The sequence below is a fragment of the Mustela lutreola genome, chromosome X, assembly GCF_030435805.1.
Source record: "Mustela lutreola isolate mMusLut2 chromosome X, mMusLut2.pri, whole genome shotgun sequence".
Classification (NCBI taxonomy): Eukaryota; Metazoa; Chordata; class Mammalia; order Carnivora; family Mustelidae; genus Mustela; species Mustela lutreola.
Genome location: NC_081308.1, coordinates 34,349,077 through 34,376,926, shown reverse-complemented (window position 1 = coordinate 34,376,926; position 27,850 = coordinate 34,349,077). Strand labels below are relative to the sequence as shown.

Here is a 27,850-nt window from a genome sequence, read left to right as displayed (position 1 = left end):
TGTTTCTGGCAATCGTGATGTGTTATCTTTTTTCATTGCAAAAAGCAGCTGGTGAGTTGTCATGCCATTTCATTAAAAAAAAAAAAAAAAAAAAAAAAACCAAGTGAAATAAGTCATGCCTTCTGAGAGATTATTTACGACTTCACCAGAGAGAAGCTGGAGAAATACTGTCCCCTTGGTACATAGAAGGCCTTTCTCTTTGTTCACATGGGGATAGAGGGTCACATTTGAGAAAACATGAATGTGTACTTAAGATTTGTCCCAAATTACATCTGTCCTTTGCCTACAGTCTGGGGTTGGTGTCCATTTTTTGGCTCGTTTGCTTCACAAACATTTATCGAACGCCTACTGAGTCAAGCATTGTGCTGGGTGCTGCGGACATGGCAGGGGATTAGACAAAGACCGTATTTCTGGGACCTTAAAGTCCCTCATGAAAGATCTGTTTACAACACAACCAGGTGCTGGGCCAGGGACCTGCTCCTCCAACAAAACTTGGATCTTCGCACAGAAGTCTTCTTTCAGAAAAATATGCCTGCTTCTTAATCTCCCTACCAACCCAGTGTTCCCAGGTCATAGCCGCTGCCGCTCAAGAGGCTTTGTAAGCTTCTCCGTTGGGACATACCTGTGGGTGTAAGCAAAGTTGGAGCCTGTTTGTGTTGTTAAGAGATTCTGGATGATCTGACCTCTGCCCCAACCTTTCTAAACTCCTGTCCTAGGACTGTCACTCTTCCATCTGGCTCACTGTACTAGGGTCACACTGGGCATATTTCTGATCCTCAAATGGGCCAAGCTCTGGACCGCCACCTTAGGACCTTTCTGTTAACTCTCTTCCCACCCCAGATTCTCTTGACCCCAAGTCTTCTCAGGAAGTAGTTCAACAATATCTTCTCATTATGGAAATACTAGCTGAAATGCCACCCCTCAGAAAGAACTTTCCTGACCATCGCCTAAGATAGCTCCCACCTTGTGACTCCCCATCACGTTATCTTGGAGTTTCTTGCTCTGTGGACATGCGGATCACTGGTCTTCCAGCCCCCAGAGAATGTAAGAGCAAAAACGTGGGACCTCATCTGTCTAGGTCCCTGCTGGGTTCCTATTACACACTCGATACGTATTTCCTGGAAATTTTAATAAACAGAAGAATAAATGGCAAAATATTAGAAATATTACAGAAGTTCAACCTTTGAAGATCTGTGAAATAATTATGGTATAGCCCATAAATGGGCTGTTGTCGATCTGATAAAACTTAGGTCGTGGCTTAAGTGCTTTTCAAACTATGGATTGTGATCCTTATGTGGATCATGTAATCTGCTAATGAATCATGAAACAGTGTATTCTATTATACGCCATTTCATTCTAATACAGAGTACACAATACCGGGGTGCACGATATATACTAAGGGGGGTATTGGATAGTTATACGTACAGGTGTATGTGTGTTTACTCAGTAGCAACATAAATATATCTTTTACTATGGATCATGGTAAAAAAAAATCAGAAATCATTGTAGTAAGATTAATGACTAGGAAATATGTTCATAATAAATTAAATGGAAAGAAGTGGGTTGTAAGAGTAAAGACGGTGTGTGTGTGTAAGATAAAATATTAAATCGAAACACTATTAGCTTACAAGAAAGCACAGAGAGGCCTAGAAAACCAATGGAAAAAATATTAATGAAAATACCAAATAGATTTTTCTGGGCGATTTTATTGTTTTCTTCCCATATTCATTTTTGTTTTGTAAATCATCTACCTTGAACGTGTAATTTCTTAAATGGAAGTTATTTCTAGAAGATACTGTCTGATACTCTTTAGAAAAACAGGCTTTTCTTTAATAACACTACCTCAGTGACAATGCCGTAAATTATTGCAAATAGGCTTTTAAGTGCGTAAAGAAAGCATAATTATGACTGGGAGTTCTCTGTACAAAGTGTTTTATCTTACATTATTTTGTCTAATCTCCATAATGGTATACAACAGGGGAGACAAAGTACAGTCATCTTTCTTTCACAGGAGAGGAAACTGAGGCACAGAGAGGTGATGTGCCCTGTCCCCATCACACTACAAGGTAGTGGTTAGCTTGGCAAAAGCCCAGACTTACTCTGCTCCCTGCACTCCTCCTAGAATACAGCGTCCCTGCCACTTTCTGGTGCTGTCCTGGGCACAGTTCTCCCTTCACAGTGACCTCCGTCCTGAAGACATGACGTTTCCTTCTCCCATTCATCTGTCCTTCTCCTATGGTCTCTAGGCTGCCGGCTCTAGAGAATGGCTCAGCTGCTCCCTCAGTCATGTACCTGTCCCTAGAGCCAGGAGGGTGTTGTCCTCTCTGTGTATTCACCGGGGACACTATAACATGGGGGTTATGTGCTATTGGAGTTTGAATCCTACTTCTGCCACTTACGAGCTCTGCGATCTTCTGAAGTACCTGGATAATGTCTGGCATTATACTCAATGTACGTTATTGCAAGGTAGTAGTAGTATATAGTTTAGGAGGGTCCTGTGGCCAAGCCACATTCATACACAGTGCCCTCCAATTCTTCCCATTCCCCTCCTCTCCCCCTATACACAGCAGGATTCCCTGTGTTGCCCTCCTTGTGTTGGCCCTGACTGCAAAACTCTTCTTGGTGTTCTACTCCAAGAGGGCTCCTGATTTATCCTTCTTGTGTTTGAAGCCACAGCTGCCAGTGCTGGCTGGTTCCCAACTCTGTGGACCTATGAGTCCCACTGATGGGGTAGAAGACTCTGAGAGCAAAATCTATAGGGGTCCATGGTACAGACACATTCGGTTTTCCCTCCTGGTATCTGTTTACCCTCCTTCTTCCAGCAACACTCCAGATTTCTGCTTAGGCATGCATCCCTCCTTCCAACCTAAGCACCAATGATCTAGGTGGAGCTCCGCCCCTTACACAAGGTGCAGAAAACAGAAAGAGAGAAGGGGTCACGTTCTGGTAGTTCCTCTCCAAGTCTCAAGCTTCCTTCTGATTGGAGTAGCAAGTCTTAGAAGTGAGGATATAATGAGAAGCCACTGCCTATGTCCTGCCCCCCCGCCACACACACACACTGTGTGAGATCTGAAAATCAAGCCAGAGGCTGGAGGAGAGTGGGGCAGAATCTCCAGTCTGAGAGAAATGGGTCTCCCTGACCGTCCCAAGTCTCCGAATCAAGCCTTCCATAAAGCCAGCCTGTACCCTGAATTTCTCTGGGATGTGAACCAGCACTTTCTCTAAGTGTCCCTTAAGACAGTTGAAGTTGGGTTTTTTGACAGTGTTTAGCCAGTCAGTTCTTGCAACAGAAATGTCCTTAGAACCATTAGTGTAAAAAAGCTGAGAAAGCCTAGGGAAGAACAGAGCAGACCAAATGCTTGAGGAAAATTCAACAGAAATCATGGCGCATGGTCTTAGAGCATCCAAGCCTCTCTGGGAAAATCCAGCTTAAACCTCCTTTCCGGGACTGCGGTTTCCCCGTGCCTTCATGTGAAAATATGCCTCCTTATTCAGAGGTACTTAAAGACTCCACCTAGGCTAGTTGGGCCCCCCAAAACACCAGGAGAGCACGACTTTTAGCAAAAGTGGTTGTAACAGAACTCGAGGCACAATCCAGTCATTGGCGTGAAACACACGAGGGCCCTAGCCTTAGCCCTGGAGGACACATAGGCTCACCATTGATTTCATCTTAAAAGCCACTGGCTTCCTGGTCCAGGCCTGTGGTGCTCAGAGGGACTGGGTCGGCTGAGCTCACGACTAAACATATTCCCCCACGAGCCTACAAATATCCCTGAGATGCTGCCGAGTGGACTGTGACCAGCACGCTCACCTCGCGAGGGAATGAGATGTCCATCACTGGAAGCATTTAAAGCAGGGTCTGAGTGGCCATCACCAAGGGGCATTTTGGAGAGAAGTCCTCCCCTGGAAAGTGTGTGTGTGTGTGTGTGTGTGTGTGTGTGTGTGTGCAGATAATACACAGCCTGGGAAAGCAAGGAGTATGAAGTCAATTGGATTTTTGTTGACTTTGAGTCATTTTGATGGGACCCTCTCCCCTCCCCCCGCCCCGTCCCACACCCCTCCTCCACTCACAGGCCCCAGGGTTGAGTGATTTCTTAGAGAGGCAGCACTTAGCCCCAGCACCCCTTTCATTTCTCCTCACCTCTGACTGGCAGAGACATTGCTCTAGCTAAAGCTCTAATCTCATCTCAACGGTGGCTGGGGGAACAGAATGGCAGCCGTCTGGGAGAAAATGCAAGTCATCAAGGGCAGGAAAAAGGGGACAGTTGGCTCACTACTGCGTTTTCACCTTTTCTCTACTTACTAAACCACCCTCTTGGCTGCCTTATTGGCAGGTATGGACTCTAAAAGGCTGCCTGTGGTGCCAAGTGAAGACTAGGCACCCCCCACCCCCACCCCATGTCCCTGAGTCAGGCAGCTCCCTTGCTGAGCCAGGCAGCCTGAGGATGGGACTTCCTGGCTGGAGAGCCTGGGAGCCATGGTGCTCCCTGTCAAGGAAAAAGCAAAGAAACACCAGCCATGGGACCGCCTTTACTCCCACACACTTGAAATCCCACAGAGTCTGATAGGTGTGATGAGGGCCTGCGTTTCCCAGAGAGGTCAAGAGAGAGGAGGAGTTCATGTGGGAGGGGCTGAGGGTCCTTTTTTCTCGCAATCTCCAAAACAAGATGGCGCCTGTTTCAGGCATCTGCTTCAGGGGGCCCCAAATTTCAACTTGAGGTCACTTGGGTCTCTTGTGAGTGGTGAATAGAGGTGAGAAAAGCAGCAGGAGGTTAAGTAGGGAGTGGAGAATTGGGGGCTTAGGCCATTTTCAGTCAAGGACGGAAGATATTCCAAACCTGAGGCACATTTCTGTAAATGAGAAAGTCATCCCCCTCTTGTAGTGAGCAAGGGCGGAGTTCCTCCTCCCCAGACTTCACCCTGGGAGGAGTTTTTAATCATTAGCTTCAGGTTGATAATAAATCACAAACACAGCTTTGTGTTCTCTGAGATAGAAGCAGGGGACTGGTGTGTGTGTGTGTGTGTGTGTGTGTGTGGTGGGGGAGACATTGAAAAGAAGATAGATATTCCTTGGAATGCCTATCTGGCTCAGTCAGTTAAGTGTCTGCTTTCAGCCCAGGTCACAATCCTGGGATCCTGGGATCAAGTCCTATATTGGGCTCCCTGCTCAGCAGGAGGCCGGCTTCTCCCTCTGCCTGCAGCTCCACTGCTTGTGCTGTCTCTCTCTCTCTCCCCCCCCATCCCCCCATCAAATAAATAAATAAAATCTTAAAAAAAGGAAGATAGATATTCCATTAATTCCCCCAAATATATTTTAAAAGTGGTCTCATTAAACCTTATGACTAAAAGGCATTTAATTCACAAACTCTTCTTCAGAGGCTCGAAACTTCCACAATGAACTATGTCAGAGAATCCTCAACCACCGCGTGCAGGTGGGTTGATGGCTCTGCTTGGTCCAGGCATGTCCGCCAGTGTGCCCGATCACCGAGCCTCACACGGAATTCACACCTAAAATCCACACCTGAACTAAAACAACAACAACAAAAAGCCAAGGCTGAATGATTACCCTGAATTTTGGAGACAATACAGATAATCAAGTTGGGTACTTCTGTCTCAATAGATGTGGCGTCATTTAGGGACGCTTGGGTGGCTCCGTGGGTTAAGCGTCTGCCTTTGACGCAGGTCATGATCTCAGGGTCCTGGATAGAGCCCCACGTTGGACTCCCCACTCAGACAGGAGTCTGCTTCTCCCTCTGCTTCCCCTTCCCAACCCCCCAGCACATGCTGGCGCTCTCTCTCAATAAATAAATAACGCCCCTGAAAAAAATAAAAAGATGTGTCATTCATCTGCATTCTGTTCTGTGCCTATTTCCAATCTGACGCAGGACTCTACCCAGGAAACAAAACAGATATCCCTAAGTTATAGGACTGACAGTCCTGACTCGATGTAAATAGAGACGAGTCCAAGCACCTCATGATTAGAGCTGTGGCTGATACTTTGGTGGGTTCCCAGGGCCCATTATATTCCCCCGCGCAGAGCTGATGCCCTAATAAATGTTTGTTAAATTGAATGCAGGGATTTCATGAGCTCCAAGTCACTCGTGAGTCACTGGCGTCAGTACAGTTAATTGACAGGCTTGACCCAGGATATAAATGGAACTGGGCCACCTAGGGACAGTAAGGCCACCGTCTTTCCACACCAAGATTTCTCCAAGTATAGCCTGCCACCTACCAGCATCACAATCACTGGGGTGTTTGCTAAAAATTCAGATCCGTGTGGCCCCGCCCTTAGGAAAAAAGAAGGGAGGGGTTGGGGCCCCGAAAGGTAGGTGCTAGATTAGAGGACTAGTACCTTCTCTCCCGCCCTTGGCAGGTGCTTTTGAGAAAATGCTACTTCTGTTACAAGCTTGAACCTAAAAAGAGCACATCTCATTGAACCTAAGACACAGTCCATTGCCAAACGCAGGGTTATTTTCTGAGACATCTTGAGAGGGAAAATAAAGCTGCCAACCACACTCTTGTCCTTCCATTATCCATATGAGACATTCTTACTTTGGGCGGGGGATTTTAAAATTGCTGAAATGTGGAACCTGCCCCCCTGTACTCCCCAAAGTTTAGTAACCCCTTAACTGTCTCCCAGGATGTGTGGAAGGGTTGGGCACGCACGGGAGATGTCTGGGCTATCTCTACTATACGTAAATAGGGCCATTCGATCTTTATTTTCCATTAATTTGTTGTGATCTGGGGAGTTGTTTTTCTAAGGAACTGTGATGAACTAACGTCAGGATACCCAATGCCAGACAAAGGTGTTGGATTTACTTCTTTAAAAAGAGAGAGGGAGAGAGAAATTGGAGAGAGGCCAGAGGAAAGCGTGATTAAATGATGAGCACATAGCTCCCAAGGAAATCTTAAAGAAAATCCCCTAACTAGAAGGCTTCCAGGTTTAGGAAGAGTCTAGAAATGCACCAAGGAATGCAGCTTGAGGAAGAGAGCTAAGCAGATGTACCGCTCTAACTTTGTCCCCAGAAGACAAGGGGGGCACAGTGCTCTGGAAAACCTCAAATGTCCCCTCACCCCATCACCAGGAGGCTCGCCCCTAACACCTGCCGGACTGAGCCGAGCATACAAATGGAGGTCCACGCACCATATGGCTGAGTGTTTGAAAGTTATATACCAAGCTAACAAATGTTTACATTGAAAAGCTTCTTTCCTCCTATCTTGACAAACCGTCTTAACAACTTGGAAGGCCAGCTGTGAATTCCGAATTTAGGGCTCATTAGAGTGCCACAGTGGAATTTGGGGGTGCAGAGAGAGCTGGCATTTAGCCACCCCGCCACCCTGCTTTTCCCACCCGCAGTGTGGGTACGTGGATGTGGGTGCTTCGGCTGCCTCACCAAGCTTCTTCTACGGACCTCCTCATTTCCACCTACTGAACAGCCACACCTGCCCGGCCCTCCAGCCTAGAGCAACACATACAGGCCTGGCCGGGCAGTCAACCCTCAGTGGGTGGGGGAGGGTGCCCTGGAAGCAGGCTCTGGGACTTTTGAGCAGGGAATTCAGGAGTCCACGAATCCAGAGTGTTCTGGGAGGACAAGTCCTGAGTGGGCACATCCACTGGCCCTTCAGAATCTTGTCTGAGGGAGAGGGGAGGAGCCAGAAGAGAGAATTTCAGAAACAGTGTTTCTCAAACTTTAATGCACACCAGAATCACCTGCGGGGTTAGCGAAAATGCAGAGAGCTCTATGCAGGGTTCGATCCCAGGACCCTGAGATGATGACTCAAGCTGAAGGCAGATGCTTAACCGACTGGGCCACCCAGGAGTCCCCAAACGTTCTCACTTCTAACAAGCGCCAGGTGATGCTGATGTTGCTGGTCCATAGACCACACTTTGAGCACGAAGAGTCTAAAGGACTAGGACCCAGGGCAGGCATCCCTCTGGCGCTGGTCTAAAGGGAGATGGTACTTCCCATAAGTGTGGGACCAGGAGATGTTTAGTGAACGCTTGCTGTTATGTGGGTTGCTTGATAGAAGAACAGGGGAGTAAGGAGTGTGGAAGGGTGGAAAGAGGGAGGAGGAGCAGGAAGGAAAAAGAAGTTCTTTCCCCTCGACTTAGACATCATTTGCCTTAGTACAGCAGTCTGTGTTAACTGTGATTTGTTTGGTACTATCAGCCTTTTCCACACCAATTTTTCCCCTCTTTTCCCTCTATGTTTGCACTCTGGTTTTTCTAAGTCCTTCAAGGACGGTGACCAAGCATTTCAGGTCTTTTCTCTGCACTAATTCACTTTCAGCAAAGCCTACCCTGAAACCCAGGTATCTTGGCTCACAGTCCTGGATCCTCCCCGCATCGCCACCGTGTCTGCTAAATAGAAGAAATGTTAATTTGGAGAGACTGTGAATCTTCTGGAAATTTCCATATCACTGAAGATTCAGAAAGTCAGTTTGCATTCCCTCTGTACCCTTTAGTTATTAAATCATAAACTTTAATTTAAGGCATCTTAAAGGGCCCAAAGGAATTTTAATTTGACGTGAATGACTTTCAAATCTGAATAATAATCAGATCATATAAAACTGTACAATCTCTATTACTCTTAAATAATAGACCAAGTTTAAAAATAATCAACAGCCAATGTAAGACTCCTGTATAATTCAATCAAACCCTTATTTTCTGGGCTAATGAAAGAGGCAGTGAGGGAAGTAATTCCACATCATTTGTGTGTGACTTTGCTTAAGATGGGCACTCCTACCTTCTGTGTTCCTTAAAGAGTCTGTTTCAATTAACGACATTCTTTAAGGAAAGGACAGCTGTGGCAGGAAAACCCAGACAACACCTGGGAGGTATTAGTGTATGAACTTTAGCACTGAAATCCAAACCAAGAGGTAAGCATTCACAAAGCTCATCAGAAGGCAACCCCCCCAACCTCTGTCAAAATGAATAATTTGCTATATAGACACATCGGAAGGTATTACCCAAGACCTACTTTGAGAACAAACATGGGGTGACCACCCAGTGATGAGAGTTTAGGGCACTTGCAGGAGAGGAAGAGCTATCCCCTATGCAAAGATCTTTGTTCCACTGTCCTCAGGGTGGTAGCAGAGAACACAGGGACATCATTGCCGCCACGTACGTTGCCATAGGTCATCAGAACAAAGCGCCTCTCACACTCAAAACACCCCAGAGCACCAGATGCAGGGAGCCATATTGGATCCAGAGAGTGAATGAGGTCAGCCTACATTGAGTTGAGTCACACAGGAAGGGGCATTCCATGGCTTGGGCTCACAGCTTGGAAGAAGAGTGCTTCTCAAATGGGAGTGGGCATCACAATCGCCTGTCAGGTTTGGGAAAACTTCAGATAGCCCCACTCCCAGAGTTTCTGATTCAACAAGCATGGAGTGAGGCCTGAGAATCTGAATTTCTCATAAGTTTCAGGTGATCCCACCACAGCTGCTCTGGAGTCCACATGATGTTGAGAACCATGAGACCATGAAACTCTGACTATACCTGGTAGCATTTCCTTCTTTATCTTGACTGGCAAAATTGGATAGCTGCCCACCAGCCCTCTGCTTCTTACTAGGATCCTGACAGGCATCCCAAATTCTACCATTAGCAATCTGCTCCTTTGGACTGGAGAGTTGTCTCCCATTAAAGAAGTCACCGGAAAAGCACCTGGAAAAGTCCGTACTTGCCAAGCACTGCTTTAGTGCAACACTTCTCAAACTGGAGCTGCTGAAAGGGCCTGAAAATCACTGGAAATGCTGATTCCTGGGGCCTTACCCTCAAGGGTTCTGGCATAACTCATTATGGCAAACACCAGGACTTGACTTTTTGTAGTTCCCCAGTGGAATGGTAACTGATGTCAGTTCGAAATGCACTGCCTGAGCAGGAATTAAACCAGGTGACACAGTGATCAGAAACCAGGTGTGGGGACCTGGGTGCCACGATTGGCATGTAGTGAAAGGAAGAAGCATCAGAAACAATGTTGACTGCCTCCAGTTCCCCTCAGGCCCAACCTTTGGTCCAGGCAGGTGTAGAGTTGAAGAAACTATGTCCTCAACTTGGACACCCACCTTGACAGAACACTGAGCATGACTGGTGGCGGGAAGTTGACTTCGTTGTGCTGTCCTTACAAGGGCAGGTGCTACCAGGGCTGAAACACATCTGGACACCCACCTGGCATCTCAGGTATTCTAGAAGAGGCCTAGGGAAAGCAGATCTTGCTCTCTCTGTCAGTCGAGTAAACGGTATCTTTAGGCTAAGTACCAGCTTAGCTACAAGAACAGTAACAACATGGGCTTTCCTTTCCCATCCTTAGTGGGGAAGAGGGTCAGGGGAGATTGAACAAGAACTATGCATGGAAAAGTGAGCAGTGCAGGTAGAATATGAAAAATGCCTTTAGGCTGTCTCTGAGTTACATGTCACACAGTCACCCCCCTCTCATGTCTTGAGTATGTTATCACCTGGCTCACTTGCCTCTCTACCACTGCCATGAGCAATATTCTTGGTGATTTCAATATCCAACATAGATAGTCCTTCCAACTCTAGCTTCTCAGATCTTTGACCTTTTCTCCTCTCCCAGTTGTATCTCTCTCCTATGCCAGATGCCTAGACCTGTCACACCCTAGATGTAATCATTACCAATAGCTGTGTTCCTAACATAATCCCAATGTTAAGTGTCCCACTCTCCATCTCGCACCTCCCAATCTCCCACATCACCCTCTCTAATCCCTCCACTCCAGCAATTTTTGGATCTCGCTGGGAGTTATCCACTGATCCTGGTAGCTCTTCATTCCCATCAATATTCTGTAGCCTCATGTCCCTCCTCACCTGCTTTGATCCTATCCTAACTCCCACTCCGTTTCTCTCCACTTCAGCCATCCCAGTCCCTTCCCCATCTGTCCTGCCTTTGCACCCCAAGGCTAGCTAAATCCACCTCCCCACTTCCCTGGCACCCGCACACAAGGAGCTGCTCTTACCTTCCATTCATGACCATGAATTCCAAGTAGGTCTGGAAGGCTGCTGGCATCCTTTGACATTTTCCTACTCAGTCTATGCTACCCTTTGCAGCAATGAGGTCACTCTTTCTCATCTCTCCTCAAACCTGCAAAACTCCCCTTTATGTTTTCACTCTTGGCTTGATGGTCTTGCCTATTTTGTGGTGAAAATAGAAGTAATCAGAAGTCCACTTCCAGAACCTGTACCCAATTTCCCAGCCTCCCTGCAACTGTGATCAGATCCTCAAACTTCTCTCCCGTCATGGTAGACAAGCTGTCCATGCTCCTGCCTAAAGCCAAAATGAAATGTATGTGCACTGGATGCCCCAGCTCCAGCTTGCTCAAGACTTGCCTCCTGCCCCCTCCTGCATCATGAATTTAGCCACCCAGCTAGAGCACCCCCATCTACACACAAGCCTCCTTGGATGTCAGGAATCTAAACAGAACCCAGAAGCGCTCCTTTGACCCTATATCCTTTTCCAGGCACTGCCTCATTTCTACACTCCCCACCTACAGCAAAACTCATGTTCTTTCCACTTGTTCTCTGTACCTCTTCCCTTTTCTCTGTCTCTCTGTCTCTCTGTCTCTCTTTCTCTTTCTCTCTCTCCCTATTGAGCTTGTTCTAGCAAGGCTTTCATCCTCAGCATCCCACTGAAACTGCTCTTTTTCAGAGTCACTAGTGATGCCCGCAAGTAAGTCCAAGACAAATTCTTGGACCTTAGCCTAACTTGACCTATCAGCACTCTTCTTCTGGAAACAGTTTCTTCTCTGAGTCTTGGAGATACTACACCTTCTTGGATCTCTTCCTATCTTTCTTGATGCTCTTTCTGTCTCTTTTGCTGGTTACAATTCATCTTCCTGACCTCTAAATGTTGGAGTAAACTGGCATTCAATGCTTGAACTTCCTCTTTTCTCTGTCTACACTAACTCCCTAGGTGCTCTCATCTTGAATCTCAGGACCTTAAGCATCATCTACTTGCTGACCACTCCCAAATTTAAATCTCTAGCCTTGACAACTTCCGGAACTCCAGGCTTGGATGTCCCATTGTTTTCTCAACATCTCTACTTGAATGTTGATTAGGCTTCTCAGACTTAACCTACCTTAAACCAGAATCTCCCTTCCCCTCACCCAAACTTGCTCCCCCTGAGGTCTTCCCCAAGGCGGTAAGTAACATCATTCTTCAAATAGCTCAGGACAAAATTCTTGGTGTCAACCCCACATCTTCCCCTTTATCTTATATATACATTTAATCCATCTGTAAATCCTGTTAGTTATACCTGCAAAATATATCCAGAATCCAACCACTCCTCAACAGAAATCACCACTACCATAAGAAATCCATCTGCCATCATTTTTCTTAGTTGTCTGGCTGCAAAAGGCTCCTGATTGTTCTCCCTATTTCCACCATTGACCCTTACAGTCTCATCTCAGCATAAAGCCAGAGTTGTCTTTTTAAAGACATAATTCAGATCGTTTCATTCCTCTGCTCAAAATCCTCCAGTGGTCTCTTAGCTCATTTAGAATGAAACCCACAGTCCTCTATGCAGCCTACATGATCCTACATGGCCTTCCCTACTACCTCTAGGCCCTCATCTTTTGTACACTTAGCTCCAGCTACAGTGAACTCCTGGCCATTTCTAGAATATTCCATATTTAGGCTTACTGTTTCCCCAGGCCCAAATTCTCTTCCCCTAAATAGTCATATGGCTCATTCCCTTGTTGGGTTCAGATGTCTGCTCAGAGGTCCCCACATCATAGAACTCTCTCTTAACCTTATCTGCAATAGGATTCCTGTCTCCTCATCCCTCTATTTGATTTATCTTGCTTCATATAATCTGACATTATATGCTGTTATTACTTTGGTTCCCTCAAAAGCAGAGCCTAAGACAAGGGCTCCAGCACAAGTAGTTTTGGGAAGCAATCGCATGAAGTAGGAGTGAGATGACAGGGACAGCAAGACATGGAAGAGAAGGAAAGGTCAATGTAAAAGTGCTTTATCAAGGTTGTCACTCAGACCACTGTGAGCTGGGGTCATTTGTGTTCAGTTTCACTGGGACCCCCTGAGAAGTGCACAGAGTGCCTCCCAGAACTTTTGGCCCAAAGCACTGAGTTTACCCCTGATCGTTAACTCCCCCACACAGCCAGGGGACTTGCTTGAGGGCTGAACAATCCCAAGGTATTGGAGAAACTCCAGAGAAGAAAAGAAGAAAGTAAAAAAAGAAAGAAAGAAAGAGAGAGAGAGAGAGAGAAGGAGAGAGAGAGAGAGAGAAAGAAAGAAAAGAAAAGAAAACGTGAAGTGCACATTTGAGAAGAGAGGCTGTGACATGGGAGGAATGTGAGTTTACAGGGAACTGTCCCCTGGAGCAGCAGGTGAAATCAGAGGAGGGCTGACGGAAAATGTTGTAGGCACCATCTTTTAAATGTGTTCATTAATATCTGCTGCCCCACTAGGATATGAGCTGAGGCTTTTGTGTTTTTTTTTTTGTTTGTTTGTTTGTTTTCTTTTGCTATGTTTCAAATTTTTATTTATTTATTTGAGAGAGAGAGAGAGAGAGAGAGCACAAGTGGGGCAGGGACACAGGGAGAGAGAAGCAGGCCCCCCACCAAGCAAAGAGCCCAACACAGGGCTTGATCCCAGGACCCTGAGATCAGGACCTAAGCCAAAGACAGATGCTTAAGCAACTGGGCCACCCAGGCACCCCTGAGCTTTCGTTGTTTTTTAAAGTCAAGTTTTTAAAGGTACGATTTAATAATATCTAGCCTTTTCAAGGGTAGAATTCAATGAATTTGACAAATGTATTCAATAAGAGAGCCACCACTACAATGAAGACATAAAACATTCCAATACCCCCCAAATTCTCTTTGTGCCCCTTTGCAGTCAGAACCCTACAGATGCTGGTAGCCACAGATCTGCTTTCTGTGCCTAGAATATGCCTCTTCCAGGATGGGATGATATGCTGTAAATGACATCATACAGGATGTAGCCTTTCATGGTCACCTCCTTTCTCTTAGCATCAGACCTCCTGAGATTCACCCATATGGTTGCATGTATCAGTAGTTTGTTCCAGTTTATTGCTGAGTAGCACTCCTCATATGGAGTCCTCGTTGATCTGTTCTCCAATTGTGATGGACCTTTGGGTCATTTTTTTCCATTATGGATAAAGCCACAGTGATCATTTGCATACTGTTCTTTGTGTGGATGTACCCTTTCATTTCTTTTGGATAAATGTGTAATGCGTTTCATTTTGTTGGCTTACATCCCTAGCGCTTAGTTCATTGCTCAGCATGTAGTAAGAGCTCAATAAATATTGGTTGAATGAATGAACATAAAAGCAGCCTATTCAAAGCCATGAAGACCAGTCTTCATGCCCAGAAAGACTCAAATAAAAGCTGAGAATTAGACCACCTATATGCTACATAGATATTTATTAAAAAAAAAAAATCTTATCTTATTGCCTTCTGGGACAGCAACTATTTCCATTATTGAATTCATGGACCAGCACTCATCTATCTCATCAGCTAATCCCCAGACCTCAGCAGGCTCATACTGACTGAGTAGAGGTATAGGGGTTTTTAATGCACTGCCCCGTACACCACCCGTGCTTTGGTTTGCTTGTTTGATTTAAATTCTAATTCATCTCTCCACCACTTAATTTCCTCCAGTCCCTAGGCCTATGGACTCACGCTGACTTCCATGGCCACACTATCAACAGACACAGGAATGACACTATTAAAACAAATTCATATCCTCCTTCCTCCTCCTGGCCAGTACAATTTCTCACTGGCTAATGGAATCCCATGGGTAGCCAACCTATTCTAGGAGTTTCTGAACGTTTAAGCGATGTGCCTCATCCTTGGGTGCTTTGTTCATGACACGTTTTCTTACAGATATTGTTATGTGAGTTCCCCGCAGCCAAGTCAGTGGTACTAATGGATTTATATCGCAAATAATAGCAAAGGTTTCACTCAGTCCTGCCCTTATCTATAGTAGTTCTAGGAGGTGCCAGGGTGTCTCACATGTGCTCCTGGACAGCTTTGCTCAGATATCTCAGTGTCTATCCACTACTCCTTAGTGGGAGCCATATTGTTTTTCTATTACCTCCCACTGAGCATCCCTGTTAAACCCTGAAAACCTGAGATGCTGGCAGAGCCCAGCTGTCCTGACCAATCGATAGAAAATGCACTCAGATTTTTGAAGTATCCTCTACTAGTCAGATCCCATAACAATGTGGTTTGTGTGCTGCTGGGCTCCCAAATTGAGTATCACAACTCTGTTAGTTTTTCCTTATAGCCCTTTTGCAAAGCAGTCACTCAGGAAGCAATTATTGAGTATCTTTGATGTACTAGGCATATTCCAGGGTCTGGGACAGAGAAATAAAAAGACTGGGAACTTCCAATGTCAGGTACCTTTTATCCATTCAGCTTCATTGCTGATCCCAGCCATGGCTACAGTGAACAGTTCCACATAGGTTTCAACCCATTTTACCTGCCTGGGCACAGGTTAGAATTTGCCAATAAGAAAAACCAAAGTGAGATTGGAAAGGAAGAAATGAGAAAAGGCTATTACTTACAGGAATTTATAGGAGCCAGGTATGATACAATTCCCCAGAAAACCTTTAAGAACCAGCCATTACAGTGCTTTGCTCCAGGCTGAGATCAACAGTGTTTCCTTGACCTTGTAGCCTCAGTCTTTCTGATCTTCATTCCCTTACATCTACTTATATTTGTGCAAGTTCTGATTCCTATATTAAACCTTTTTATTACTACAATATTTGGAAGATGTCTGTCTTCCAAAATAAAGTACCTGCACCAAACACTTGTCTCAGGCTTTGCCTTTGAAAGGGAAGCAAACTAAGACAAACCCTGTCCTTAAGAGGGAAGAGACAATAAACTAGCAACCAAATAAGATCATGTCAGCCTGGGATAAGGGCTAGGAATAAAATAGGAAGGGGGATGTGAGAGAGTTTTATGAGGCATGAGAAGTGTATCCACTTTAGACAGGGGAGGTCAGAAAAGGATGATTTAAGGAGGTGAATTAAATTGAGAGCGAGAGGATGACAAGATGTCTTCCAGGGAACAGTATTGAGGACAGAGGAACAGTAGATATAAAGGCAGTAGGGTAAGACTGGACCTGGCTCAGGTTGAGAAAGAAGGCCATGTGGCTGAAATAAACAAAGGGAAGAGAATTACAAAACGAGATGGGAGAAGCAGGCAGAAGCTGCTTGGGTAGGATCCTGTAGGCTCTCAGGAGAGTTTTATTTACCACTCTGCAGGGTGGAAAGCCATGGAAGGTTTTCAAGCAGAGGAGGGCATGATCTGATACATGATTTGAAAATAGTTGTCTGGCTGCTATATGGCAAATGGAATAATAGGGCAGGGGGGAGGGTGGTGGTAAGAAAGAATGACAGCTCATGTCTTACCAAGACCCAGACCTGAGTTTACAGGTACACAGGAGTCTGCTTTGAGTGCCACAGACCACAGGACAGATACTCACTATCACACCTTCTTCTAAAGTGCAGAGCTCTCTTACTGGGAGCTCCTTAGGCCTGGCTCATCCTTCTCTTAGGGACTCTCAAGAGTCTCCTTAGTCCCTCATACACAACCACTTCCAAAGGGCTTACCTCTGCAGCCCACCGGACACTCCCAGGGCATCTGAGGGCCAGCGCAGTTGCCATTGGCACCCCACTAGTGTCTCAGGAGGACTCAATTCAGAGGCACCCATGGGAGTTAAAATTGGTCTGGCCTAGTTAAAAGAAATTAGAAAAGCAGGCACCTACATTCAACGTAGCTGTACTTTCTCAGACGCTCCAACCATTTTGGCAAAAGGAGATGTGCGAAAATGGTCTTGAGATTGTTAATGGTACAGAATCACAGAAAATATGATGGGACGGAAACATCTCCAGTGATAGACTCAAAATGGAGTTTTCTATTCTGGGTCGAGAAACAAAATGAGGAGGGGCTGCCTTTCAGGAGACAGCCCCTATTTCCATAATTACGGGCAATTGTACAAGTTACTTAGGAAACATGCGAGTCATAAGGCTGGACTGTTTTTAGACCAAGCCATAATTTAGATGTGGGAAGTGGTTTCACATCTTTGTACCACCACCACAACATACGCTGTGTTTCAATCTATCAGGAGCTCAAATTTGATCAGCTTTTTTTTTTCTTTTTTTAAGAAATGTGCAGCAAATTGCTTTTCCTAATTAAGGTAGATGAAGACATAAGCACGCATACTACTTACCACTCTGGGATAAAATTGACTTTCAAATGATATTTAATGGACCAGCCTGATGGTAATGTTCTGTAGTTCCAGGCAGGAGGCCTGGATTTGATTCTCTTACTGCAGGAAAAAAGAGAGGAATGAGTGTGTGTGTGTGTGTGTGTGTGTGTGTGTGTGTGTGTTTACAGTGGTAGCAAGTAGAGGGCAAAGAGTGAGGATACTTTCTCAAGAAATTTTTCATCCTTCTGAAAAAAAATTAATCTGGTGTCATCCCAAAGGATGGCAAAGAGGAGAAAGTCAAGTGAAATGGTTGGAGCGGATATGAATAAGGACTAGAAGAGATGTTATTGTGAGCATTTAAAACCTTTATGCAAAAATTGTCTTCATTTTTCACTAAAATTAAAAAAAAAAAACTAGGACTGACCTCTCTTATAAAGAGAAGCTTGATATAATAATAGCAATAATAATGATGATGATAGTTACATTGTTCACATATCAGAAACCACACTAGAAATTTTACACAGCTTATTGCACTGAGCCCTCATGCAAGCCACATGAATTGCGGATAGCTGATTTCTTCACTTAATGTAGGAGCGGATTGTTGCTTGCAGGGGTGAAGGTGTTTGCCCAAGATCAGTAGCAGAACCAGAGTTCAAGCGCTTGCCCACTACCCCACAGGAACTCACTCAGGCCCTCCAACCCATGCCAATGCTGCACTCGGCAGTGACTTCAGTGTACTTCTGCATACCTGGATTTCAGCTGGCGTCCTCTGTTCCTTGGGGGTCTAGGCCAACTCAAGCTCCATGTGCAGCTAAAGTCCAAAGTCCTCTCCAGAACTTCCCCCGGGGGCCCAAGGCCTCCAAGTTTTGCCCTGCTGGTGAGCACGGACAGAAAAATGTTACTTCTTTACTTTCACAACCTTCTAGCTAACATTCAGCATTTGCATCTGTTATGAATCAGGTACCTGAGTCCATTGCCAACAAGCAAAATTCTACCAGTTATTACTTCTGCCAACTAGCCCTTGCTAGCAATGCATTCATTAAGAAAAACATATATTGCTGTTTGGCACATTTGGTCCTCAAACATTTAATGACAAAATTCCAAAGAAATTGGCTTTCTTTGAGAGTCTATGTAGAGTTAATCCTTGAACAACCCAGGTTTGAACTGTACGGGCCCACTTATCCGCAGATTTTTTTTTTTTTTAAACAAAATAAAGTGCAGGACTGGAAATGTATTTTCTCTTCTAACATTTCTCTTCTCTAGCTTACTTTTTTGTAAGAATTCAGATATATAATACATATAAAATACAAGACAGGTGTTCCTCGATTGCTTATGCTATCAAAGGAGTGTCTGGACAACAGTAGACTCTTAGTAGTTAAGTTTTTGGAGAGTCAAAAGTTGTATATGGATTTTCAACTGCCTGGGGAGTCGGTGTCCCAACCCCTACATTGTTTAAGGGTCAAGTGTATTTTATTTCTGGCATTTAACAGCATGGTTCTAAGAAGGGGTCCATAGATTTTACTAGACTGCAAAACAAACTGAGGGTTGCCGAGGGGAGGGGGTTTGGGAGAAGGGGTTGGGATTATGGACATTGGGGAGGGCATGTGATTTGGTGAGTGCTGTGAAGTGTGTAAACCTGGTGATTCACAGACCTCCTGTACCCCTGGGGATAAAAATATATGTTTATAAAAAATAAAAAAATTATAAAAAAAAAATGGAGGATTTTATGTGAATTTTACTACAATAAAAGAAAAACAAGAAGCTGCAAGAGCAGCTCTGGTTCAGGTTCAGTGAGGCCCACCCTCCTAAGAAGGCCACTGTGGTTATCAATAAACACTTTTTTTTTGGTCCTGTAACTCGAGTTTGGAAATTTCCATGCCATTCTTCCAGAGGAATAGGAAGCAGGTTGAGTTCACTCACACAGAGTGGCTTTGTGTGCTCCAGGCTGTTCACAGCACTAGAGAGGTGAGCTGAGGGGAGGGAATCTGGCAAGACCCCTGTCTTCTTTCGGCTAATGAACACTCAACAAAGATCTGTCTTTGGGGGTGTTAAAGACTGAATGTTTGTGTCTCACCCAGTCCACATGTTGAAGCCCAAATCCCTAACACGATGGTATTTGGAGGTGGGGCCTTTGGGAGATCATTAGGTCTAGAGGAAGCTGTGGGGGTGGAGCCTTCATGGTGACATCAGTGCCCTTAGAGGAAGAGGAAGAGACCAGAGCCCTTTCTCCACCATATGAAAATGAAACAAGACAACCATCGGCAAGCCAGGAAGCGGGCCCCCAGTGGGATGAGAACAGGCCAGCACCTTGACCTTGGACTTCCCAGCCTCCAGAACTGTGAGAAAGAAATTTCTGCTGTTTAATCCCCCTGGTGCACTCTACTTTGTTATAACAGCCCGAGCAGACTAAGACGGGGGCTCACTTTCTCCCTGACCATTATCCCAATGTGAGGGTTATTGTCCACAAACCACGCAGATCAGAGCCAAACCCTGTGGTCTCCTGCATCCCTGGACAGCGCCTCCTCTGCCTTCTGATGCCACCTTATTCATTTGAAAGCTTGCCCAGTTTTATATTTTAATGTACCTTTGTTTTGTCGCTCTCGTGTCCTTGCTCAGAGACTGTAAATCCTTCTCATTGAGGATCTAGGCCTAATTAGGGAAAAGAATCCATAATAGATTAAAATTTTAAATATACTGATTATTTCTGAACAAGTCTTCAGAAAGTAATTGCTTACCATCTGTCTTCTGTTGACCAGCATTAAATGGTAACTAACAATAATCACGGCTGCAGAGTAGACACTGTGGTCTCGCGTCCCCGAGTGAGAGCCCACTCCACCCCTGAGCTCAGCTGGCCTTAGGACAGCCACCCTCCAAGGACTGAAAGGAGTGAATGGGAAGGGAAGAAACGTCACTTGGAATAATGACATGCTAAGGCTGGGCACTAAGGCTGTCACCAGATCTTACTGGATTTTGTTATAATTGTTCAGTTTGCCTTTTTTTTTTTTTTTAATTCCCTTTTCAAATGTTTGTTTGTTTCAAATAAAGCACCATACGAAATGTTGGCACAAGGCAGCAATCCTTGTCAATGACTGTCTTTGTGGGCCTGGGAATGGAGAAAACAGCGGTGCCCGGGTAGGGAATCATATAAATTTTCCTTTGAGGGAAGGATACTTATGTGAACAGAACCAATCATCTCTAAAGGCCCTCTGCCAGGGGCAGCACCAAAGGAGACCTCAAGAGATTGCGATGCACAACCGTAGTGAGGAGATGTGATTTGTGGATCCACACGTTATAAAAGCTACTTCTGTTGATTTTCTGTAAATGTCATGTGAAATAAATTGCTGTATAGCTTGAAGATTGTTTTGCAAGTAAAAAATGTTTAGGATGGCATTTTCCTTTAGAGGAATGAATTTATACTGAACTAAAAGCCTTGAACGGCTTTTTTTTTTTTTTTTGCTTGTTTATTTTTTTTTTCCACGCAGCAAATGCAGTTTTGCAGGCCACTGTGATACCCACTGTACGTGTTTTTGCTGTCCATGTTGGAACATGATGGGAATTACGAAGTTTGTGGCCCAGGAGCAAAGGAGTTGCTAACATGTTACAATGTAGCCAACATTTCTTAAATTTTAGTAGACATGGGCCTTTTTCTTTGGTTTCTAGCTCCAAGTCCTATCCCCAAAGCCTGTTCCTTACTTCTCCGGTAATTTGTGGCCATTTTCAATAACTTCCCAAATCAACATACATCCATTTGGACTCCCATGACCAGATCATTGTGGAGGCGCCAATAATAAATCTGATGTCACGACCTTGCACAGCTCTGCTTCCCAGGCTCCTCAGCGGGGAGGGCCAACCAGACTTTGCTTAGTTCTGGCTGCTGGGAAAAACTAGACTCTGAGAACGGACGGACGGTTCAGGCAGTTTGCTTGGAAAGGGGATCCCAGGAAGCACAACTGAGAGGGTGGGGAAAAGGAGAGAAGACAGGAAAAGGAGGCTTTCATGACTGGGCTTCTGTCGTGGGCAGCTAGAGTGCGATCCTGCCTGCTGAGGACCCTCTGAGGAATGTTGGAGAACAGGCCTCAGAATCGTTCCACCTCAGGGCAAGGAAGCTGGGTACTTAAACACCAACCCCATTTTTTAGTGGTTCAGGGTTTTTCCTGGGGCTCTCCTGCCAAGAAGTGAATGAGCTCTGGGTAGTGGGGGTAGGAGGGGTGACTGAAAACCCTGGGGCATAGAAACCAAGGAAGGCCAGCACTCAAGACAGAAACCTGGGGATGTGCCCAGGAACTCAGGGGCAAGCCAGCTCGGAGGTTGGCCAAGGGAACATGGGGCAGGACATTGACAGCATTTATTACAAGAACCACTGTTTATCGAGCACTTACTATGTTCTACACACTGCTCCTTTATGTATATGTATTAACTAATTTAATACAGTGAGGGCTTCAGTACCACATCTCCAACTGCCTTTGACTTTGTCACTTACATCGCCCAATAGTTTCCTTGAAGCCAGTTCTGTGTCGCTGGCTTTATCAGACCACAGGGAAAACAAGTACTCAAGTAAAAACAGCCCAAATTGCTTTCCCAAAGCCTAACTGAAGTCATTTCTCTTGAGTAGGGAGGAAGGCACAGTGGTCAGAGCATTTTTTTGAAACATAACTTTGCAACTTTTGATGGGTTCCTAACCTGTCTCTCCAGCTCACCACGTTTCCATTCTCTCTCTGCTTTGATTTCCCTCGGAAGGAAAATACAAAAGTCTTTTCTTTTTTCTTTCTTTCTTTTTTTTTTTTTTTTTTTAGATTTAATTTATTTATTTGACAGAGAGAGAGAGAGAGAGAGATCACCAGACAGAGAGGCAGCCAGAGAGAGAGGAGGAAGCAGGCTCCCTGCTGAGCAGAGAGCCCAACATGGGGCTCCATCCCAGGACTCTGAGACCATGACCTGAGCCGGAGGCAGAGGCTTAACCCACTGAGCCACCCAGGTGCCCCACAAAAGTCTTTTCTAAAAACAGGCTTCTCCGGAGGACTTATTCCTGTTTTTCCAGAGACGGTGAAACGGGCCTTCTGCACAGCACCGTCATTGTTATGTAACATTTTATCAGGGACTTTCTATCAATAGTTTTTGGTGCTTTCTATCAATAGTTTCCCATCTCGCATTTCAGTAGCGTTGACAGGAAAGCCAATCCAAGTCTTTCCGGAATTTGTGTTTGTGTTCTATCATCATTCATGCCACTCTCCAAAGTGACAGCCCCAATGGCACACTGGTATTTATTATTGCCTCTGCTGGGTACAGTGCCGAAGCTGAAATTGGGTAGAACTTTCTAGGCAGCAGTAAATCCCAATCGTAGATCAATATGTATAGAGCCAGGCATCTCTTATCAACTCTTCTGGGTGTATTTACGAGTATATGAAAGCCCTGAGCCTCACGGTCAGTTAGGAATGAAGTTTTACTGATGATACCCGCTAACAGTGATGGGCTAGACAAAAAGTCAGAGAAAAACTTTTTTCCAACGCCCCTCTCTCCAGTTCTGTTGGTGAAGGGAATCCTTTGTGGGCAAGACAGAATGTTCTAATGTTGTTTGGTCGGGTTATGTTTCCATGTTAGTTACTCTGGTTTTATGCTGGTCTGATAGAGCCCCAACACATCGTGCAATAGTGTTTCTCCCAAAGCTAATATGGAAAACGGATGGAGCCATCAATCTATATTAATTGCTGTCACATACCGTTCCTTCTGGTAGTAAGACAACAGGCTACCAATTTTAAAATTCAAGAGGGAAACTGGAAAAATCAGGAAGCATAGGCCATTTTCAAATAGTATTAGTCAGTGACCATTTGTGGCTGGTACCCCTGAGCATGGACTTGACCTTGGGCTGGACGTGACTACTTTGAAGTGTAATGACCAGGTTGAGGTCAGTGAACCACCCATTCAGGCAGTCTTGACCAAAGCACACCAGACAGGTATGAGCAGAGCAGTCTATGCTCCTGGCTACCTGTGCAGTCAGTGCAAAGCCTTGTTCATTTGGGATTCTTCCAGAAATTAAGACATCAGCACCTTTAGCTCATGTTCAGATGTTCCAGTTCCACCAACAGCAGCAAGCCTGCAGAGGAGCTGCAGAGAGGAGGCGCTTCCCTCAGCTGTGTAGTTGGAGCACTTTTTTTTGGCCGAGCTTTCCCAACTGCGTCGTTCGGGGAGAATGCAATGAAACTCTCAAAACAGAACCTCTTGGTTCATGCAAATTAGATCCGCACAAAGCCCAAAGAGAACAGCCCAGGGAATGGCCGCATCATTGTGTCTCCCTGGAATAAGACTGGAATAATCCACACACAGGCAGGCTGCCCCACCCGTTGGGTCTGCAAAGTTCATGGAAGGAGGCACCCCAGGTTTTGCCTCTGCTGGTTTGGGGGCTCTGCTCCAACTTCCCATCCCCCTGAGGCCACTGCAGTTTCTAATCAGAGCTCACATTCTGCTGGCAAGATTGGAAGGAGTGTAGTGTGAAAAGAAAGGGCCACTGGGACAGAGGGGAACTTTCAAAATGTCGCAGAGGGGCACGCTAGGACCATCCCGGTGGCTCCGAGCCGCACATCTGGGCCATACTCTCCTCTGCACTCCCAAGCCACGGATGGCCAGCCATCGGTTGCTGAGGGCTTTTGTTTTATTTAGGAGATTTTCTTTTTTAGAAAGATTTCGGTTGTACAGAAAAAATTGTGGTTATTGAGTCACAGAGAGTACACAGAATTTCCATATATCCCATACCAATTCCCCTATTAACATCTTGCGTCAGTGCGGTAGGCATATGTGGCTACACTTAATGAACCAGTATTGATCCACTGTTATTAACCAGAAGCTCTGCTTTATTTTATTTCCTTGGTTTTTACCTAAGATCCCCCTTCTGTCCCAAGATCCTACCCAGGGTACCACATGCCATTTGTAGTTCTCATGACTTCTTAGGCTCCTCCTCCATGGCAGTGACTCTGGCTTTCCTGGTTTCTAATGACCTTGACAATTTTGAAAAGTACTGGCCACATGTTTTTGTAGAATGTCCCTCAAAAGGAATCTTTCTGGTGTTTTTTTCATGATTACACTGGGGGGCATGGGTTTCAGGGAGGAGGACCACAAAGGTGAAGTATCCAGGGTACAGGTATACTGTCAGCACGACTTCTTGCTGTTGATGTTGACCTTGATCATCTGTACTGTAAATCTCCTCTTGTTCCTCCTTTCCTTCACTCCACTCTTTGGAAGGACACGACTGTGTGCAGCCCCCGCTTAAGGTGTGGGAATTATGTACCATATCCTTTGGTTCAAGGGTCTGCAGGAAATAGTTGGAATTCTCCTACAGTGGAGACTTGTCTCTTCTTGCCCAAGAACTTACTTATATCAGTGTGGACTCACGGATATTTATTTTATGCTTTGGTATTGCTCTCTTTTTGTTGCTCAAAAAAAGTTGTTCAGCTTCAGCCACTGGGAACTCTTTTTAGACAGCTTCTTGGACACACTCGTAGCAATGGAGTTTTGTTTGTTTGTTTGTTTGTTTTGTGTTTCTTTACTCTTTGACACTACAAGATCCTCCAGGCTTGTCCCGTATTTTATCTGCCCCAGTCCCAGAGTTAATCATCTGCGCCATTTTCTTTGACTGAAGGATTGTTTTAGGAACCAAGATCTTGGCATGGGGTGTATTTTTTGCTACTGGGCTATCACCACTTCCAGGCCTTCTCAGTTGACAGAACAAAGAAATATAATTGTATGCTAACCTCAATATATACACACATCTACAGATACTTCTGTATCTATATTGAGGCTAACCATGCATTCATATCTATGTCTCCAACTCTAATCCATTACCACGTGGGCCATTCCCTTGCTTACCTGTAAGTTCCCATCTCCACAGTGAGAAACCTTGCTCCCACCATGCACCACCGGGTGCCAAATTGCTCCCCGTCAGTACACCTGTGTACCAGGATCTGAATGGCCAATCTGGCCCCCCACTGGGGGTGGTGCTTATGTGCAGCTCCTGTTAAGCTGGTGCTTATGTGCAGCTCCTATTGCCTTTCGTCTTAGAGAATCCAATCATTTCTTAAGTCACTTATTGTCGGGACCTCCACTCCTGCCCCCTTCTGTGAGGTGGGTTCGTACTTTTGTGATACAGTTAAATTCTTTTTATCACAGTCTTCATTCTATCCTGAGATCCCTACCTGAGGATCTTTTTTCCTCCAACAGTGAGAAAACTGACTCTCATTATCCTCAATGTATTTACACATTGACTCAAAACTAAAATACACAAATAGTTTCAAAATGGTGAGCCCTTACAATTGTACAGAGCAAACCTATTAAGTAGGGTTTAATATTTGTTTGTCATTTTTCCCCCCTTTGGGGTAAAACCGACATACAATGATCTGCACAGATATTAATCATATAATTTGATGGGTGCTTGATTAACAGCATATACCTGGCCACCCAGAGCCACCTTAAGATACAGAATATTTTAATCACTCAGAAAATTCTTCATGCTCCTTCATGCCCCCCCCTCCACCAGAGGTAACTCAGTCATGCGAGTTTTCACCACAGATTAGTTTGCTCTAGAACTTCACGTAAGTGGAATCATACCATATGTCATCTTCTGCGTCTGGCTTCTTTCACTCAGAATCATGTCTGTGAGATTCATCCATGCTATTTCTCTAGCCCTGTAATTAGTTTAGTACTTCCCAGGAATGGAGTCAAGCCAGTGGTGTGCTAGTAAATATTTAACAACCAGCTGTCTGGGGGAAAGGGGAAAAAAAAAAGCCCCGGTTTTTGGCATTTGCTAATTTTTATGGCGTCAATACACTCCACATTGCCAATTTCAAGACACTTTCCAAAAATATCATAGTTGGCTCTTGTGGCCTAGGGTGAGTATGCTTGGGCACAACACTGAGTGGGTCAGCTAGAGGCTCTCTTCTGTGGTGGTCTACCAACAAGCCAATGAAATACTTACGGCATTATCTTCTGCAGTGCTGAACGACCAAGTGGTTTGCAAGATCGTGCGTCTGCAAAGATTTCTGAGAACGGCGTATCCAGTGGATCAAACACTAAGGGCCTGTTCTGTAACAACCACCACCTAGATGCACAAAAGCTCTGCTGTCTTTTGCTTCTTCTTTTTTTTTTTTTATAAAGGTTTTATTTATTTATTTGTCAGAGAGAGAGGGAGGGGAGGGAGAGAGAGCACAAGCAGGGGGAGCGGCAGGCAGAGGGAGAAGCAGGCTGCCCACTGAGCAGGGAGCCCAATTCGGGACTCGATGCCAGGATCCCAAGATCATGACCTGAGCTGAAGGCAGAGGCTTACGTGACTAAGCCACCCAGGCATCCCATGTCCCTTGCCTCTTTGGCATCTAGGTGATAGAGGGTCCAGCTTTGCACTCGGTGGGGATATTATAAGGAATTAGGGTAGATTTGGTCCCTTGAAATTTTGGCCTTAAGTCTGTGGCATTCTGTTTTTTTATAAGAGCCATTTTAGTCCATTATGTTGACATGAATTCAAACAGTCTAGGATTAGGAAAACACATCTGCCAGCTCCTGCCTCTGTCAAGTTATGAAATAAGGATCAGGTACAACTGTATATCACCTAATAGAAAGAAGACACATTACCATTATGTCAAGGAGATTTCCAAAGAAACGGTGGTCTGGACCGAAGTCCTCAGACACTTGAGCAAGCAAGAGCTCTCTCCCTGTGGCCTTGACTCACAGTGCCTGCAGCTGTTCAACAAAGAACATTCTAGCAGGCTTCCCCTTCCCCCATCCCTGGCCCCTTTATTTTCTATTTTTCTAAGACCTTTTCTTAAAAATGTTTAGAGTGAGGTTCAGGAAGAGGCATAGAACGGGAATAGGGAAAAAATTTCTTAAAAATTCTTCTTGGAGCTGACCTTCAGGTAAAAGCCCCTTATACTGAGCGGCTGTGTGAGACCCATTTGAGTTCATTAACACCCTCTTCAAAACAACACGTGGAAAAGAAAACCTTCTTTTCCCCATACCAATGACTCAATTTGGCTTTTGTGTATTTTTAGGTTAGTATGTGACCAAGGCCTTCTGAAGTCTGATGAAGCCGTATGACAAGCAGCTCACGCATTCCGAAGACCTTGAACATCTCATGGAGATGCCGCTTGATGGATATAAAGCAGTATTTTTCTCTCTCTGCAATCCAGACTTCACTAGAAGCCTGATTTTTAATATAGTCCTCTCTGGTTATTTCATTATCATCATTACTAAAATCATATGTCCTGCCCAGGCCACCTGCTTCTTTCTTTTTTTTTTTTTTTAAGATTTATTTATTTATTGGAGAGAGAGAGAGTGCACAAGTGCTGGGGGGCAGGGACTCCAGGGGGAGGGACAATCCCAAGCAGGCTCCTCGCTGAGCACACAGCCCAACGGGGGTCTGCATCTCACCACCCTGAGCTGAAATCAAGAGTCAGAGGCTTAACTGACTTCACCACCCAACACCCCCTGCCTGTTTCATTTATTTTCCTCTTTGGATACAGTCTCCCATCAGACCATGTGTCCCCATTTCTGGTTCAAGACGATGGTCGCCACATCATTGCATCTGGTCTCAGCTTGGCACCCTCTACCTCCCTTCTCAGTGCTGCACTCCTGTCTTTGAGAAGCCTGCAGCCAAACCA

The 27,850-nt window shown here is 45.2% G+C and overlaps 2 long non-coding RNA genes across 3 annotated transcripts in view; one reads left to right on the top strand and one right to left on the bottom strand.

Moving 5' to 3' along the window:
- LOC131821362 (uncharacterized) overlaps positions 1 to 20,164 on the bottom strand; it is a 34,082-nt gene extending 13,918 nt beyond the window's left edge. Inside the window, exons 1-4 of one of the 2 annotated variants that reach the window (XR_009349891.1) lie at positions 19,949 to 20,164; positions 19,798 to 19,862; positions 17,962 to 18,087; positions 17,236 to 17,333 (exon numbers count right to left, since the gene is read on the bottom strand). This is a non-coding gene — a long non-coding RNA (uncharacterized LOC131821362). Of the gene's footprint in view, positions 1 to 17,235; positions 17,334 to 17,961; positions 18,088 to 19,797; positions 19,863 to 19,948 lie in introns of those variants that run through there. The other variant, XR_009349890.1, reaches the window with a different exon arrangement.
- LOC131821361 (uncharacterized) lies at positions 19,438 to 27,463 on the top strand. The gene is made up of 2 exons (XR_009349889.1): positions 19,438 to 19,551; positions 27,242 to 27,463. It is a non-coding gene; the product is annotated as an uncharacterized LOC131821361 (long non-coding RNA).
- The last annotated feature ends 387 nt before the right edge of the window (positions 27,464 to 27,850 follow it).